The sequence below is a fragment of the Alligator sinensis genome, unplaced genomic scaffold, assembly GCF_000455745.1.
Source record: "Alligator sinensis unplaced genomic scaffold, ASM45574v1 scaffold1409_1, whole genome shotgun sequence".
Lineage (NCBI taxonomy): Eukaryota > Metazoa > Chordata > Crocodylia > Alligatoridae > Alligator > Alligator sinensis.
Genome location: NW_005843442.1, coordinates 11,090 through 27,091, shown reverse-complemented (window position 1 = coordinate 27,091; position 16,002 = coordinate 11,090). Strand labels below are relative to the sequence as shown.

The 16,002-nt window shown below is 53.0% G+C and overlaps 1 long non-coding RNA gene across 2 annotated transcripts; it reads right to left on the bottom strand.

The window, feature by feature from the left end:
• Window positions 1–6,960: 6,960 nt before the first annotated feature.
• Window positions 6,961–13,867, bottom strand: LOC102375762. 2 transcript variants are annotated; one of them, XR_325489.3, is made up of 3 exons: window positions 13,840–13,867; window positions 8,167–8,376; window positions 6,961–7,192 (listed from the first exon to the last, which is right to left on the bottom strand). It is a non-coding gene; the product is annotated as an uncharacterized LOC102375762 (long non-coding RNA). The 2 variants fall into 2 exon arrangements; XR_325488.3 differs by having other exon boundaries at window positions 13,851–13,867.
• Between the last annotated feature and the right edge of the window lie 2,135 nt (window positions 13,868–16,002).

Sequence of the window (16,002 nt, the reverse complement as noted above, 5' to 3'; positions counted from 1 at the left end):
CTCTCTCCTCTTCCCCTATCCTTCTAAGCTTGCCAACAACCACTACCATAGACAAAACACACAAACCAAACAAAACAGTTGTGATCGCACAGTAGGATTAATGCTGGCTTACTTATTTAAGGTGAACCTCTTGCCGAGCCTCTGCAGAGCGATGTCTTCGGCGTCTAAAACCTGAAAGATAAGAAGACAAACCCGCATCCGGGGGAGGTGTTATCCCATATTGTTTAATTGAGCACGGTGTACCCATATACATACCCATGGGTCCCGTGTCAATCTGGCACGCCGTCGGGCCAGCTAGGTTAACAATGCAATATGGACCTTCCCATCTGGTGTGTAGGTTATGGCGGGGTTTCCTGTATTTCAGGTACATTACCTGGTCCCCTACTTGCCATAGCTGGGGGGCAACCTCGTGCTTTCCTTGCATCTTAGCACAGGTTTTCAACAGGGCTTCTTCTGGTTTGTGCTTATACACCACCTTGTCTTCTTGCAGCTGTTTAACCCACGAGATTACACCTGTTTCTTGAATTTCATCTGATCGGAGCTGTAGCGGGTTGATCCGTGGCTCCATCGGACGGCCAAATATAATGTGATAAGGCGTTAAACGTGGTCTCAGTCGGGTGGCTGATCTAACGGCTGCCAAAAGAAGGGGCGACTTCTCAGCCCATTTCTTACCGCTGGCACACACAACCTTCCTCAACGCTTCGGCTCATTGTCTCCACCTGGCCGGACGACTGAGGACGGTAGGGCGCACGCCGCTTCTGTTGTATCCCTAAAGCCTGTGTCAGGGCTTTCATAGTTTCTCCCACAAAGTGCAGTCCCCTGTCTGAGTTGGTTATCGCCTGGGTCCCATGCCTGGAGAACACTCCCTTGAAGACCACGTTAGCCGTAGCTCCTGCGGTGTGTGCCTTCATCGGGAAGGCTTCAGCCCCTCCCGAAAAAGCATCCGCCACTGCTAACAAGTATTTATACCCTTCCTTAGTCACCGGAAGTGCGTCTATATAATCCATTTGTAACCCAGACCGTGGACTGGTCCTTCTTTGATACATCGGGGGAGTGTCTCCCCCAGCTTAGCATTTACTAATTGGCATCTTAGGCACCCGTTCCTTTACCGGGTCCCTTGTTCCACGACCTGCTGCCCCTGGTTACGGTTCCCTCTACCCCTCCATGCGACCACTGCTGACATTGGGCAATTATTTCTTGCTTTCCTGCACCCGAGGGTCCCCACTGGATCGCGCGGAAGAACAGGTTACAGCAGACACGCCGATGGGCACTTGGCGAGGTCTACTGTCTACCTTCTGATTCCAAAAGTTTTCCTCGTCTTCCCCTTTTCCATGCGCTCGTGCATGTTGGGCTTGAAGCCGACCTGGCCGTGCCCTAATCCATTTTCGACTGTCTTCCCAAGTTTCTCTATTACTGACCACCTTTCCATCCGCCGTTCGCCAACCCCTTTTCTCCCAGTCTCGCGCCCGATACTAGAGGCTCTTAATAACAAAGTCTGGTCCCTGTACAAGTGCAATGGATCCGGGCCTTCGTGCTGGGCCAAAACCTGGAGTACTGCAGCCAGTTGAATTTTTAACTAGCTGTTTATTGCTTAAGGGAAGGGAATCTTGACTTTTTCAGGGATGCTGAGGGCCCAGCCGTGGAGAAGGCGTCCTTCTGGCTCCTTCCTCTGCAAGACAAGGGACATCACCTTATTCATGAGCCTCCCGGGGGGCTCTGCTAATAATCATATATCTGGGGGGGCAGATGGTGCCTTGAGGAGGGAGGAGCCCTCTTGTAGGGGGGCAGGAAACGTTCCCCACAACTGGGAATGGAGGGAGAGAAGATACCAGGGCCGCTAGAGAGGGCGAGGTCCCAAACCACTCAGGTCCCCGCTCTCAGAGGCAGCTGTGCTGAGCCTTTCCCTGCCCCGGGGAACGCATGCCCCACTCCTTGTCACGGACCTGATGCTCAGCTGCCCCTCGTCCCGGGAGCATTTCTTCTGGCACTGTTCCCTCCTCCCGATAACGAGCTCCAGTTGCTGCAGCCGGATGCTTTGCTGCCTCCACTCCCTGCCCAGCCGGAAGAGCTGCGGGCGGAGGAAGGAACAAAGCGGGCATCAGGGCACAGAGCGGTGAGCGGCCCTGTGCGAAGTGGCCCTGCGGATGCACAGGCTGGGCATCTGCGGGCCCCGATGCAGGGACAGGCGGAGCCCCATCCTCCAAGGCACACATGCTGGGTATTGCTATAGGGTCTCACCCGCTGACCACCGCTGTGAGACATGTGTGCATCCCTGATCACCCATGTGTGCACACTCGTCCCCAAGACACACGTGGGGGCCACGCTCCCAGCCACAAATTGCAGCGTGTGCAGAATCCACCAGATACACGCACCCACCAGGCCAACAGCCCCCAGCCCCACCCCTCACCAGCCCCACAGCCCTTCCCAGCCCCAAAGACGCCGGGTTACTCACAGCCCTACCTGTCTCCTCACTCCCTGCAGCTGCCCCAGGACGGCAGGATTGGGCTCCAGGAGCAGCAGCAACCTTTCCTCCCTCTTCAGCTTCTTTTCAAGTCTCTGGCTCGCCCGCAGGGCCACTTGGGTGCTCTGGCGGAGCCTGTGGAAGTGGCCCAGGTCACTGATGCTCTGCCAGGGGACATGGGACAGTGCCCTGAGCGCAGGGCCGTGACGGGAAAGGACTCCCGCTCCCCACTTGGAGGATGCTAAGGTGCTGGCAAACCCCTGCCAGCCTCTGTGTCATCGGCAGCAGCCGCCTGCCAGCTCCGGGCCCCGGCAGGCAGCTGCGTGGCCCAGGAGGGATCGTACCCAGAGCCCGTGACTGCAGCCTGGCACAGCAAAGGGGAGGACTGGGGCACCATCAGCTCCTGGGCACTGGGCCCAGGTCACCTGTGTCTTGTGCTCTGGGTACGGGCCCAGGAGGGAGATCTCCCAGGCTCCATCACTGGCTCTGCCACTCACCCCGAGTGCCCTTGGGCAAGTCCCTCCGACAGCCCCTGCCTCAGTTTCCCCATCACTAAAACCCAGCAGGCTCAAGCACTTGGAGACGCCCAGACACTGCAGCCAGAGGAGTTCTCGCCTGGCCTTTCGGGGCTCCCGGGGACCTCGGTGACTCCTCTGCCCTTGGGGGCAAGGATGTCCGGCCATTCAGCAACTGTACTATAACTGCCCGCATGGCAGAGCCGCTGGCAACAGATCCGGCTCTGCGGATGCCTCCTGGGCACTCACTCGGGTCTTGTCCCAGGGCTCCTGGCACCGGAGCAGCTCCTCCTCCGCGGGGTCCCAGTACATGCGGGCTCTCATGGTGCCCTTCGAGCTGGCGGGCGGTGGCTGGGGATTTCCGGTCCCTTGCTGGGCTTCCACCGGTGGGAGCTGCAGAAGCATGGCAGATCGCTTAGCAGAAACCAACCTCCCCCGGGCGAGAAGCAAGCCCCCGGCAGGACGTGGGAAAGCCGCAGGGGCTCGTCCAGCTCAGTGCCGACCCAGGGCCCAACACCCAAGTCCCCCTGGTCTGCTTCGCGGAGGAGCAGGCAAGAGCGAGCGGCATCGCTGCTCCCCGAGGGAGAGCTCTGCGAATTCAGCGGCCAGGCGCCGAGACGGCCCGAAAAAAGGTTGTGGGGGAGCTTGGGGCGACGTCCTGCATCAGAAAAACACTCCAGCAATGGGGAGAGAGGGACTCAGATTGCAAGACTTGGCAACCAGGGGGAGCAGATGTGAGACAACTCCCAGCAAGTCTCTTACCTGCGCGGTCTGGGAGCTGCTCCTTTCCTCCACGTCCCTGTGGCCAGGGGACTTAGGAACTAAGCGGGTTATGATTAACATGGCAGGCAACTGGGTCCTAATAATGCTAGTAACTAACTGTGCTAACTACCTACTAACTACACTAAAACTAAGACTAATTCCTAACACTGCTAGTGCTACTGACACTAATAACTAAGAATACAGACAACGGAGCACTAAGGAACAAAACCCAACCACGACTACGATGCAACGTGTGAGCCCACTAACTCAACTAGTCTCAGCCGTGTCGACCACAGAGTGACCAGGACAAATCCTTGGCTCTGCTTTTGTCTCTGCCCCAGCACCATCGTCGCGGCAATGTGATGACAGAGAGGACGCGCGTCACAAAGCACCTGAGCCAGGCCCGGTTCAAGCGTAGCTGGGCAGGGGCAACTGGGCCAGGTCCTCCAGCCAAGGCACTACCAGAGATTGCCATGGTGTTTAGGGGTCTCAGGGGGGTCCTATTGCATCCTAACCCCCTAGCAATGCAGAGCCGCAGTCCCTCCTCCTCTCCGATGCTTTATTATCCCTTAGTTGGACAAGCAACATTGATGTGCGAATGGCTGCAAGTTGGAGTAGGATTAAAAGGAGATGCCCAAGCACCACAACCAATGGGTTAGTTAACTCAATGGGTTAACTCATGACCCTTCCCAAACTCAGCCTTGGCTGTGGATCAGGCCCCGCGTTGAACATCCAGCCTCAGCAGTGCCCAACCCAGGGGACAGGGGCTGGCCTGCAAGTTGTCCTTCCCTTCACATGTCTAAGGGGCAGTCGGCCTCTGCCACGCAGCTCCAGAAAGGCTCCTTGGGGCGGCCGAGCCGGGGATGGTCTAAAGCAGCAGGAGATGCCCCCCGGGAGGACAGGACTGCAGGGTGTGAGCATCGTTAGGTGTCAGCATTATTTAGCCATTAGTAGCCCCTAGTGTTAGGAATATCCTTGGTTTATAAGGACGCTAACCCAGGGACCACGGAGGGAAGGTGACGTCCACGGACAGTGCGAAGACGTGCTTGCTGGGCGCTTGCTTTCACTGCCGATGCTTTGGGTCTGGCAAACTGGCTCTCTCTCTCCCCCTTGTCGAAGCGCTTCTCCAACAAGGACCATTGTCCGGGGCTGTGCGTGCTCCTGCACCTCCTGTCCCTTGTCTCCCCTTGCCGTGCACTGTGCAGGATCGCTTCTGCCTGCTCTTCTCCTTAGAGGATCGCAGACAGTGAGGGCTGGAAGGGACCTCAGGAGGTCGCATCCAGTGCAACCCTCTACAAACAACAGGGCCATCCGTGACTACATCGTCCCACTCCGGGCTTCGTCGTGCCTGGCCCTAAACACCTCCAAGGATGAAGCTTCTCCCACCTCTCCGGGCTCCCTCCCTGAAGCCCTGGGGCCAAGCCAGGCAGCTCCAAGCATGAAAACCTACCTCCTGCTTAGTTCAGGCTCTTCTTTGGTGGCCACAACACCCTGTCCCCATCACACGCCCTGTGACTTTATCAGGCTCTGTATTTGATGCAGGATATTATTTTACATAGTAGTTAGTAATTATGCATAGTTAATGACATTCTCTCCCTTTAGGACGTGTAATTCATGAATAAGCAGCTTTTTTTTCAGTAGAGCTTAGCTTTGAAAAAGAAACAGAATAAGGAACCAAAAATAAGGAACTGGGAATAAGCAACAAACTTCAGCCTCGTGCTCAGCCCCAGCTGCCGGGAAGAGCCTGGTACTCCCTGGCCCCAGCCCGCAGTGGCAGCCCGCCCTCGTCCTGTGCACAGATCCCGGACATCTGCCCCCCCCCCCTCCCCAGGGCTCCGTCCCACGTGCCACCCCAGCCCCACTCCCGCCCTAAGTGTGGGGGCCTCAATCTGCACCCCTCCCCCCCCACAGCAGACTTACCAGCCCAACACCGCTCTCCAAGCTGCCGGGCTGCATATCGGCAATCAGCTCTGCATCAACCGCTTATGGCTCGGAAAAAATCGGCCATCGGTATCGGCCCAAAACATCTCTATCGGTGCACCCCTACTTCCAACCTCTCCCCCAGGCTCGGGATCCCTTCCCCAACCCCAACCCCCCCTCCTGCTGCTCCTCCACCTCAGCCCCCCAAACCCATCCCCCGCATCCTGCCCCTCTCTGCAGCCCCCACCAAGCACCTTCCCCTTCCTCCCCGCCTGGACACCCCAGCCCTTCCCGCACCCGCATCCAGCCCCAGCTCCTGGCCCCTTCCCCACCACCTCCGGCCCCTTCACCCCCACACCCACTCCACCCCTGCCCCCCGCCAGAGCAGGATCATTCACAGCTGTCTCTCTTGCCCCTTCCAAGCCCCCAGCAGCACTACGTCGTGGGCCAGGGGCAAGCAGAGAGCGGGGGATGGGGGTCAGGGCCACTGGAGAAGAAGGCCACGTGGGAGGAGAAGACCACGTCTCCTCCACTGTGAGTACAGAGGGGGGCTGGAGAGTTCAGGCCCTTGGGCGTAGCTGCGGGGTGGCAGGGGACTCAGGGCAGCTTGGGCAACTGGGGGCAACTGTGGGAGGGGCTGGGGGTAACTGCGGAGCAGCAGCTTGGGGGACTGCGGACAGCTTGGGGGACTGGGAGAAACTGGGACCACCTGAAAGGAGGCAGAAGCAGGCCGAGAGCCCAAGCATTTAGGGCGCTTGTACACAAGTGCAGAGGCTGCGCCAATGCGCTGCAATTACAGCACGTCAGAACAGACTCAAGTAATCACGTCTGCTGCAGCGTGCCCGTTAGCATGCCCCAGCGAGCCCCCGCTCCCGTCCCATTTATCAGCATCCCCCACCCCAGGCACTTCGACTGAAGCTCGTTTGACCGGCTTCCACTAGAGCCCCGCCACCATGGGGTTTTGAAGCGGAGGATGCTGATACATAAGACATTGCAGGGCTTTATTTAAAGCAGCTCTTGAAGCCACTCTAATTCATTAAAGTGCCCCCTCCCTCCCAGAGCACGTGTAAAAAGGCCCTTACTTGCTTGCCCCTTAACACCCAAGAGCAGAGGTTGATCCCCCAGTCCGGCGCCCTGCCCGCCACAGCCCGGGGCAGACCCCCATCCCGCCGGGGGCTGCAGAGGCGGGAGGTGCCGCAGACGGGCACCAGGTCTGCTTGAACTGGCCGAGTTCTCCAAACTCCCCCACAGCCCACGCCCAAGACGCCGGGTTTCCTGCTCTAGTCAACGACCTCGGATGGGTGCAATTTCTATTTATTTCTCTCTTTTGGAGCTGGACGGCAGCAGATCTCTGGTGCACTTGGAAGGCGTCAGTCCGCTGGGATTTATATCCCTGGGAAAGAGGGAGGGTCTTGTACCTCCTGTCCTTCCCCAGGGTGCAGCGCTGGTCCTGCTCCTTCTTTACCTTCATGGTCTTCTCTCCCAGGCTGTTTTAGTTCTTACAAATTATTGAAGCATTTTCACATGAATATCTCTGTTATAGCAAAATAACAGTAAATAATTTGGCTACTTAAATAAGAGCTAATGCATTTGCTCACATCAATCAGTACGACTATGACTAGAGTCCCATGCGGGTCTGATTGTGACGGCCTGCTTCTGATCTGCACCCGACATTACAAAACTGACCCTGAACCTGCTTTGGCAACTCTTTCTACCTGCAGACCAACCTGATCTTCTGGAGGCAAACTCGCAAACCAATTTGCCCTCCCAATACCCAAAACAAGCGAGGTTTTTGCTCAACCCTCCAAGCTGCTCCCTGGAGGCCCAAACTGCGTCAGCCCCCAGGTACACACGGTGCAAGAGACTCCACCCAGGCAGAGGAGCTTAATGAGGGTGGTCGTCGTCTTCTTCCTGCGCGGCCTCATGGCCCCATCTCCTGTCTCACGAAGAGGGGGCAACGCACTGCAGGAAGCAGCAACTAGCAAGAGACTGGGACGCATTGGAGGATAATGGGAGGCACTGGGCAGACACAGCGGTGACAGGGGAACCTGGCACAAGATTGGGACACAGTGGGGGAAACTGGAGGGAGCTTTGGCATACTGGGAGGCATTGGAGAATAACGGGGGACACAGTGATAGGGGAACTTAGCAGACTTGGATGAGCTGGCGGACACTGGGAGGCACTGTGGCATACTGGGAGGCACTGGAGGGACATGGTGATAGGGGAACATAGTGGGGGACTGGGATGCACTGGGGGATACTGCCAGGCACTGGCGCATACTGGGAGGCATTGTGGCATACTGGGGAGCACTGGGTGGAGACTAGCAGCTGTCTGCCTCTTACAAGTTGGTTCTGATCTTTTCCATTCCTCCCCCTCCCCTCCCCAGCCCCTTCCCCAGGTTCCTGCTCTTGCTCTCCTGCCCCACTGCCCCAACACCCCCGTGTTTCCTGGCACCCCAGGCAGCTGACCAAGAGAGCTGTCCCTGCGCCAGCCACCGCCCCCTCTTACCATGGGCCCGCTGGAAATTCACCTCCACGTTGTTCCCACTGATGTTGGCCATGATCCCAGCAGCCGCGAGCAGGGTATTGGGCCTGGGAAGTGACCCCAGCTGACTTCCTGGCCCTGGGGCTGGACTCGATGATCCTCCAGGGTCCCTTCCAGCCCGAATGTCTATGACATCTATGAAACTTCTGGAGGTTTCTTCACCAATCTTCTGCCCTAAAGAAAATGAAAAGGCAGTGAAAAACCAGCCTGACAAGTGTCCTGACCACCACCACCAGCCTATCGGCACGTTGAGAGAGAGAGAGAGAGAGAGCCGGCGACCCCTCTCGACTGGACATCACCTTGAAGGAGCCTGTGACTGGCCATCGCAGTGTGACTCCACAAGCTGCAGATAGATGACTTAGTGTGAGTGGTGTGCTGCTAAATCGTCTGACTCAGTTGCCCACTACTATGCAATAAACCCTGGTTTGCTGAACCCACGTGGTGGTTTAATGTCCAACATTATTTGCTGGAGAATGCGAAAGGGGCAATGGTAGTCTCCTGTGACTCTCAGTAAGTCCGGCATGCTGCCTTGTCCCTCCTAATAAGACTCCTGCATAGAAAGCAGGCAACCTGAGCAATTATTGTCTGGTATATAGGACAACTGAAAGGACCTTTATGGAAGAATGAAGATTTCAGAACTCCTTTGATAGAAAGGGGCATATCCCAGCAGGGGGATTAGGATTATAGGACTCCTTGTATTAGGAAAGGGGTATATCCCAGAAGGGAAAACTGACTGGGGTTGGAACTTGGTACCCTCTAAGGTAGAGCGGGGAGGGTGCAGGAACGGGGAAGATGTTCAAGAGGAAATCTAACTCTGGAGAAGGAATCACCCTCCAATCGGGTGCAGAATTAGGAAGTGCCCAGTCTCAAAAAAGAAATTATGGAAGGGGCGACCTCATCCTGGAGGGTGGATGCTTGTCTCTCACACCTGGAAGATCAGTTTGAAAAGTATTGTATACGTGAAAAGCCATCTGCTCCGAGGCAACACAGCGCTGCTGTGTGGCTTTTTTGGCAAGCAGTTAAAAAAGCAATAGAAGAAACATCAAGACAAGCAAGGAAGATCAAAGAGAAGCAAGCAGAGAAACAGGTTCAGGAGTTGAAAAAACCCCTCACTGTCTGTTAAAGCTTTGCAGGTGACTGTTAGACAAAAGACAACAACGGAGAAGAGGAATGAGTTAACAAACACGTGGAAAGTTAGAGAGCAAAGCAGTGCAGAGATTGATGGATGCAAGGGCAGGCAGGAGGGGCACAGCCAGATCTACCTCAGTTGGTACAGCCTTCGCTACCTCCCAATCCCCCGTAGGGAAGGAATACTTTACTCCAAGCACCCAGGGGGACTAGTAGGATAAATTTGTTTCAACTACTAGGGGTGCCCAAACATGCAAGGTTTAGTGGGAGATATGGGAAATATGACCCCCCCCCCAATGCTGATTGACACTGGAGCCTTGATCAGCATGTTTTGTAACAGCGCTGGGTCCCAAATGGGGTTATGGTGTACCCCAAATCATTTACAACAGCAATCTTATACTGGAAAGTTAGAAAACTCACTGGTTAATAAGGAGTGAAAATTGCTAGAGAAACGTGCAGTACAGAAAGATAAGCGGAGGAGAGAGCGAGAATGGGATTTTAGGAATGACTGCTTTATAGCAGAACGAAACATAGCAACCTCGAGAGAGCTGTCATTTGGTCTCAGAGATCGTCCAAGGTGTTTACACACAATCATTTTTATTGCTGGTCTGATAAGAGGTCAGCAGCAGAAAAAATTACCCCCTGTGCTGGAAACTATGTAAAGTTTGTAATAAAACTAAAAGTCTAAGGAGTCTAGTGAGTGAGCAGCTTCGCAAGAAATACAGTGTGCAAGCAGTGCTGCATGTGCTCTCTGACAGGCGACACAACTCCAGGGAGCTTAAACACAGGTAAAGGAAAAGCAGAAAGGGTCCGGCTCTGTCAAAAGTCAGGAACAGTGGATGTAAAACAGATTTTGTAATCCTATGTGCCCCGGTGCCTAGCAAAATAAAAGGAAACACAGGTGAAATGAGCTACGCTACTGGAGCCCCGCATGTTCTGTTTTGTGGCTTTGCAGAAATTGTGCGGACATGTAAGGTAGAGAGGGACTGTTAAAAGTAATCTGTGTGCGCCCTTAGGGGTAACAGAAAGTAAGAAAAGTGAGGTATGTCCAAAACTAGTGTGGGTATAGCGTAGGTATCCCAGAAAGGAAAGTATTAACAGCTTGTTAAGGCAAGAAAAAAAAAAAGATGTTTCTGAAAACTCAGTGCCAGCTATTAAGGCTCTTGCTGTAATTAATAGGGTTAATCAAAACAAGTAAATGAAGGCATTTCTTAAGGCACAGGCAGAAAGAGTTAAATGTGGCAGAATATAGGCAAGTGTTTCAAACGAGGAATCAAACTTTCCCCCATAAAGGCAGTGTAAATATTTATTAGAGGCTAAAATAAAATTATAACTTATAGTAGATCGTTTGTTAAGCTAGGAAATGATTGTGTAGATGTTTAATATGCGTAACTCCCCAATTTTAATCTGTTTCGAGGGCTAACAGAAAAACCTGAAAACTAACAATAAACTTCAAACCTTTGACTGCAGTAACAACTCTTGTAGCTCCTGGTATAGCACAATCCTCTGCCATTCCAGCAGCTACAGCAGGAGGGTAAAATGATTACTGATATTACATTTGGCTAATATAACGTTTTGGTTATTTCCTTTGCACAAAAATGCTGCTATAATTTGGAATTGATATTTATGGGAACAATACTATTGTTTTATCCAAATACCTTAAAGATTTAATCATGTCCCAGCAATAAGACTATGGAAAAAGCTTTCTAAGTAAAAATTCTGACCGAAAAAATGTCCCTGAAAAAAAACAACGTATTTTTAAAATGGTAATTTAATTAAATTGTAAGAAGGGTATTGGCATCCCTTAATTTCACATTTGAAAAGAAATTGTAAAGGTCCCCATTCCAATTGCCAAAATGGTGCAATGAACCACTGCAAACAGTAAAATAAATGTAAATAATCCTTATCATGTAATATGTATATACAAGAAAAACACGTCAGCATTGTAAATTTATAAATATGAATAATATTTTACTGCAAGGAGTTTTCCTTGGCAGGTTGGTGTGTGTTTGTTTTCTTGTGCAGAAGCTATAGCGTAAAATTCAACCCAGCAGCAAAGGTGACTGATAAACCATGAAGCCTCACCATTGCCATCACCTAAGCCAGGGCTTTATTTTACCACCACAGCAAAAATGGTTTTGTCTGTTCTGTGTTGTTTGGCTTATTGTGTGGTTTTCGTGTATTTGTCTGGTTTGTTTTAAGTTGTCAAAAGTTTAAATGCAGATGAAGATCATAAAGATGTAATGACATTATTGGAAATAAACCATCTAAAAATTACATTGGTCTGCGGATCCCAGACCTGGGCACTTCCGTCCAACCTGGACCAGAAGAATGGCCTAATCTTTGGGTGGATATGAAAGTAACTCCAAAAGCACATGCCTTAAAATTTAAATGAACAGAACCGTATTATACTACCAGTAAAATTCATCCTATGGTGATCTAAATTAATAAAGGAAAAAGGCATAAGTGGGTGCATACTTCCCAGTTAAAATCAGTAAATTAAGCATAATAAAATAACATTGTTGTTTGCATTATAGTAGGCATTAAGCTATAGGAACAGGCAATGATACTGTAAAAGTATCCAGAATGCTGTGGATCCTGTTGGAAAAATCAGGAGGACTCTTAATTATAATACTAACAGTCGTATTATTAAAATTAATCATAAAAGTGAGTACAACCCAACCATTTCAAGTGTGTTCAGGCCTGAGTCAAGAATATAATGATCCCTACAATAGGTCCTTCATAGTAGATGTAAATATGGGTGTGTTTGTTTAAGAACTTGGTGTTTGTAGTTATATATTAACCAATAGTATTATTTTAACTAAATTTAGCTGTCAATGTGTGTTTATGTAATGTTTTGTCAATAATAGGATGTAACATTAATTATAAAAAAAGGAAATAGTAAACCAGAGCTTTACAACTGACTATAAACTATTTGAAAAAGTAAATTTATATCTAGTAAGCTTTAAAATGTCAGCAGGGGTTTTCCACCACGTGACACAACATCGAAAGTTAGTGCATGCTGTCAACATCATGCAGGAAAAAGCTATAAAAACCCATACCACAGTGCAAGTCAACTCCAAACGCATATCCAAGGTTTTAACTGAGGCAAAAAAAAATAACATCACAGCTGGTGAAAAACCGTTTGGCTGGTTATCATCAGTCAATGGAATATTTAATTAGATGTTATAGCCAGTCATAGTTGTGTGTTGTGTTTGTGCTGTTAACTTTGCTAGTTATTATTTTGTATTGTATAAATTAAATGTAAAAATTACAGAAGCCAAAAAATGGCAACACGTGCTTTGAAAGGATACCCTAATAAATTGGGTATCAAAGGGGGGAAATGTTGGAATATGTTATATCTATGCCATTATGGTTTAAAATATGTTATGCTGCAACTTTGCTAATGTTAAACTTATACTGTGATTTATGCTTATGAATACTTATGCTAAGCAAGCCATTCGCTTATGCTAAGTAGCCATCTTAACCGTGTCAACCATTTGCCGAAAAAGCAGCAAGTGAATCTGTGTAAGTCTGTGTGCTGTGAATGAGGTGGGAGTAATGGCTGAATGGCGGCTGGTACGAACCAGCTACAGTAAGTAACAAGATAAGATACAGGGGTCTTAGGAATGTGGAGATGGTACACCCTGGAATAGTTCGAGACACCGTCTGACGATGCTGGACCGGCCGTACCAGACGACACGGGGGTCGACACAGGTATGCATGGGGAAGCGACGCCGCCTAAGTTAGGTGATGCACTCAAGGTCACGCGGGAAGTCTGTAGCGAGGCCGGGGAGCGGCTCGAGGCCTCCTGAGTCTGCATTCATTGACCTCCCAGAGACCATCGTTGCTGCCCTGCCTACCGTCTCCCATGCAGCGCTGCACGACAGAGATAGCTAGCGCCTGACCTTCAAGCACGACAGTCTGCAGAGCTTGGATCCCGTCACGCTGGGGATCAGTGCCCCATCCTAACACACACCTTCCTGGCACACACGGCGTGGTCGCTCTGCTTGTAGACGCCTTTGTGGCTAAGCGCCAGGGCTCAGCCATTACCAGAGCGGGCTGGGAATCCCAAGGTATTTCCCTGTACAAAATCAAATCCTGTCCACACCAGAGGCTTGTTTCTTGAGGAAGGGCATTGGCCTAAATGTCCTTTGCAGACACCCTTGCTTTATTCTTCTGTATTAAGTGACTGCTCTCTTTTCTCCACAGCAGCTGGTGCCAGCGGGCCAAAAAAACAGTCTTCCTTCCTTAACAACATCCCGAATGCCCTGGCCAGAGCGCGCTCGCTCCTGTCACGTTGCCTACCGCGCCCCAGGAAATTGCGGGAAATCGCACCTGGGACCGTACCGACACGTTACATTTGTGGTAGGAAAAATACAACTGCCTATCGTCCCTCCCCAGTGCCGGCGCTCCCGCGGGCGAGGACGCGCTGGATTTCTAGCGGTGACAGCCCCGCCGCGGGCCCGTGGAGCGGAGCGGAGCAACCCGCCCCCCGAACCAACCCACCAGTCACTCACTGCTCGCGGGCGGGACGTCAGAGCTGCGGGCGGTTGGCTGCACGTGCCGAGTCGCGGGGGCGGGGCCAGCTCGAGCGGAAGGGGCGGGGCCTGGAGCACGCGCAGTGCCACAAAGGGCCAGAGCACTCCTTGAGACAACGTGGAGGTGTCACCTAGCAAGGGTGGGGGATTAAAACCAGCAGATAATGCCATTTGGAGGGGGCCTCATTCTCCCCCTGCAATCACTGGGTCATCAGAAGGCCCCTGAAATCAGAGGTGCTGACTCGTCCTTCCCCGCGCCAGTACAGGGAACAGCTGTCTGAGTCTTTAGCTACGGCGCCGGGGGTGGAGCTCAGGCTCTCTAAGCAGAAAAGCAGCGTGGCACAGCTGCTGGAGGGGAGCAAACCCCCAGGACTGAGGACCTGCTGGTGGCCCTGACCCTGCTCCCCCTTGGGAGCTCAGGGCCACCAGGGGCCACCTATGAGCTGCTGCACAGTAGCGTCACGGTTCGTGCCCCGCATGCTATGTTGCCATAGCTCATTGCTACTGCGACAGCTTTTCACGTAGCTGTGCCCAGGGAGTGGCTGCTGAAAGGGAGAGTGAACAGGGCACGACCAGGGATTTTTTTCCCCTACTATTCCTTTCTTTCCTCCAGCATTTAAGATCCAGGTAATTCGAATTCAGAGGCTGTGCCCCTAACTTCTGTGTCTGCCACTTGGTCGCTTGGGGCACCTATAGACATGCCGCCAGCCTGCTCTGATGTACTGTCATTACCAGGGACCCAGGTTTTCCATTTCCCATGGAAAGATGGAGTTAACCCCGGATGTTATCTTTTACCAGGGGCAAACATGGATTTCTTGTTTAACAAGACAACCCCGTGGATTTTGCCTGCAGGCTGGCAGAGCTGTCTGGGGTGGGAGGGGGGCAGCGGGCAAGCCCCACTGGGGATGCAGCCCAGTCTACACGGGGGACTGCCTCCTCCCCAGGCAAACCCTGGTGGGGTCTGGGGCCAAGGAGGTGCGTTACCCTGCTCAAACTTCCTGCTGGCTGCAACCATGGTCTACAAATCCCAGAGGCACCTGGAGGCAGGAAGAGGAGGTGATGAGCAAGCCCCAGCACTACAGTGAAAGGCAAACCCCCACAGCCCGTACCAGTCTGACAACCAGGGAGAATCCCCTCCTGACCCGTGTGGCAGCAGCGATGCTCCGAAGCATGAGAAATACCCCAGGATGGCAAAGGCGGAGCTATTCCTAGTCATCCCTGACAAGGCTTATCTTCATTTTCTTGAATACCTCCAACGAATGAGAGCCCACAACTCTCCTAGGCAGTCCACCCCACCGCCTCGCTGATGCCCTGTCACTGATGAGCTGATCACTCCAGAGGAAATCTCCAAACGACATCTCTCTCAAGCAGCCCAGTCCAAGGCAGCAACGGGGTCACCGCTGCCCCTCTGAAGCGACTCAATCGGCCCCTCTCTCAGCGCAAGATGTAGGCGAAGAGTAAGACAGAAGCGAATCCTTTTGATGACTGACCCGGGTAAATTCAAAGCTCAGAAGAGCCTGCCACAACAACCCGGTTCAATCCTTTGCCTTCGATTCCTGGGGTGCAGTGACACACCTCGGGATCCTCTATGAACCTTGGCCTGTGTCTGGGTTGCTCTGCCGCTCCGGGGGGACGCAGCGTCCTGCCCCAGCGAGCCCTCGCCGGCCCATCCCCACAGACCACACGAGGTCACCTGGCGAGGCCCAGGCTGTGCCGTGGCTGGCCACCTTTCGACGTGTGCAAGGAGGGTTTCTAGCGCTCGTCCCGCGGTCTCAGCGCATCGCCCTTGAGCAGACGGTTCGTGGCAGTGTCCAAGGTCCAGGCCCTGGGCACGGAGAGGACGGACGGGGGTTGGAGGTTGTCAGCAAGGACGTGCTGGGGTGGGACGGGGCGGGGCAGGGCGGGACGGGACGGGACGGGACGGGGGAACGGTCTGAAGGGTGGGCTGGTTTCCACGGAGCAGGGTGTGATCCTGCCCTCTGTTATTCCCCGTTCGTGGCGTCGCAGAGCAGCGCGGTAAGGGCAGCCTGCTGCGCCGTGCCTCGTGGTGATGCGCGAGCCGGAGCGGCGTCCCGGCGTCCGTGTGACGGTTGTCATCGGAGCAAGAGGAGGCAGCTCTCAGGTACGGTGG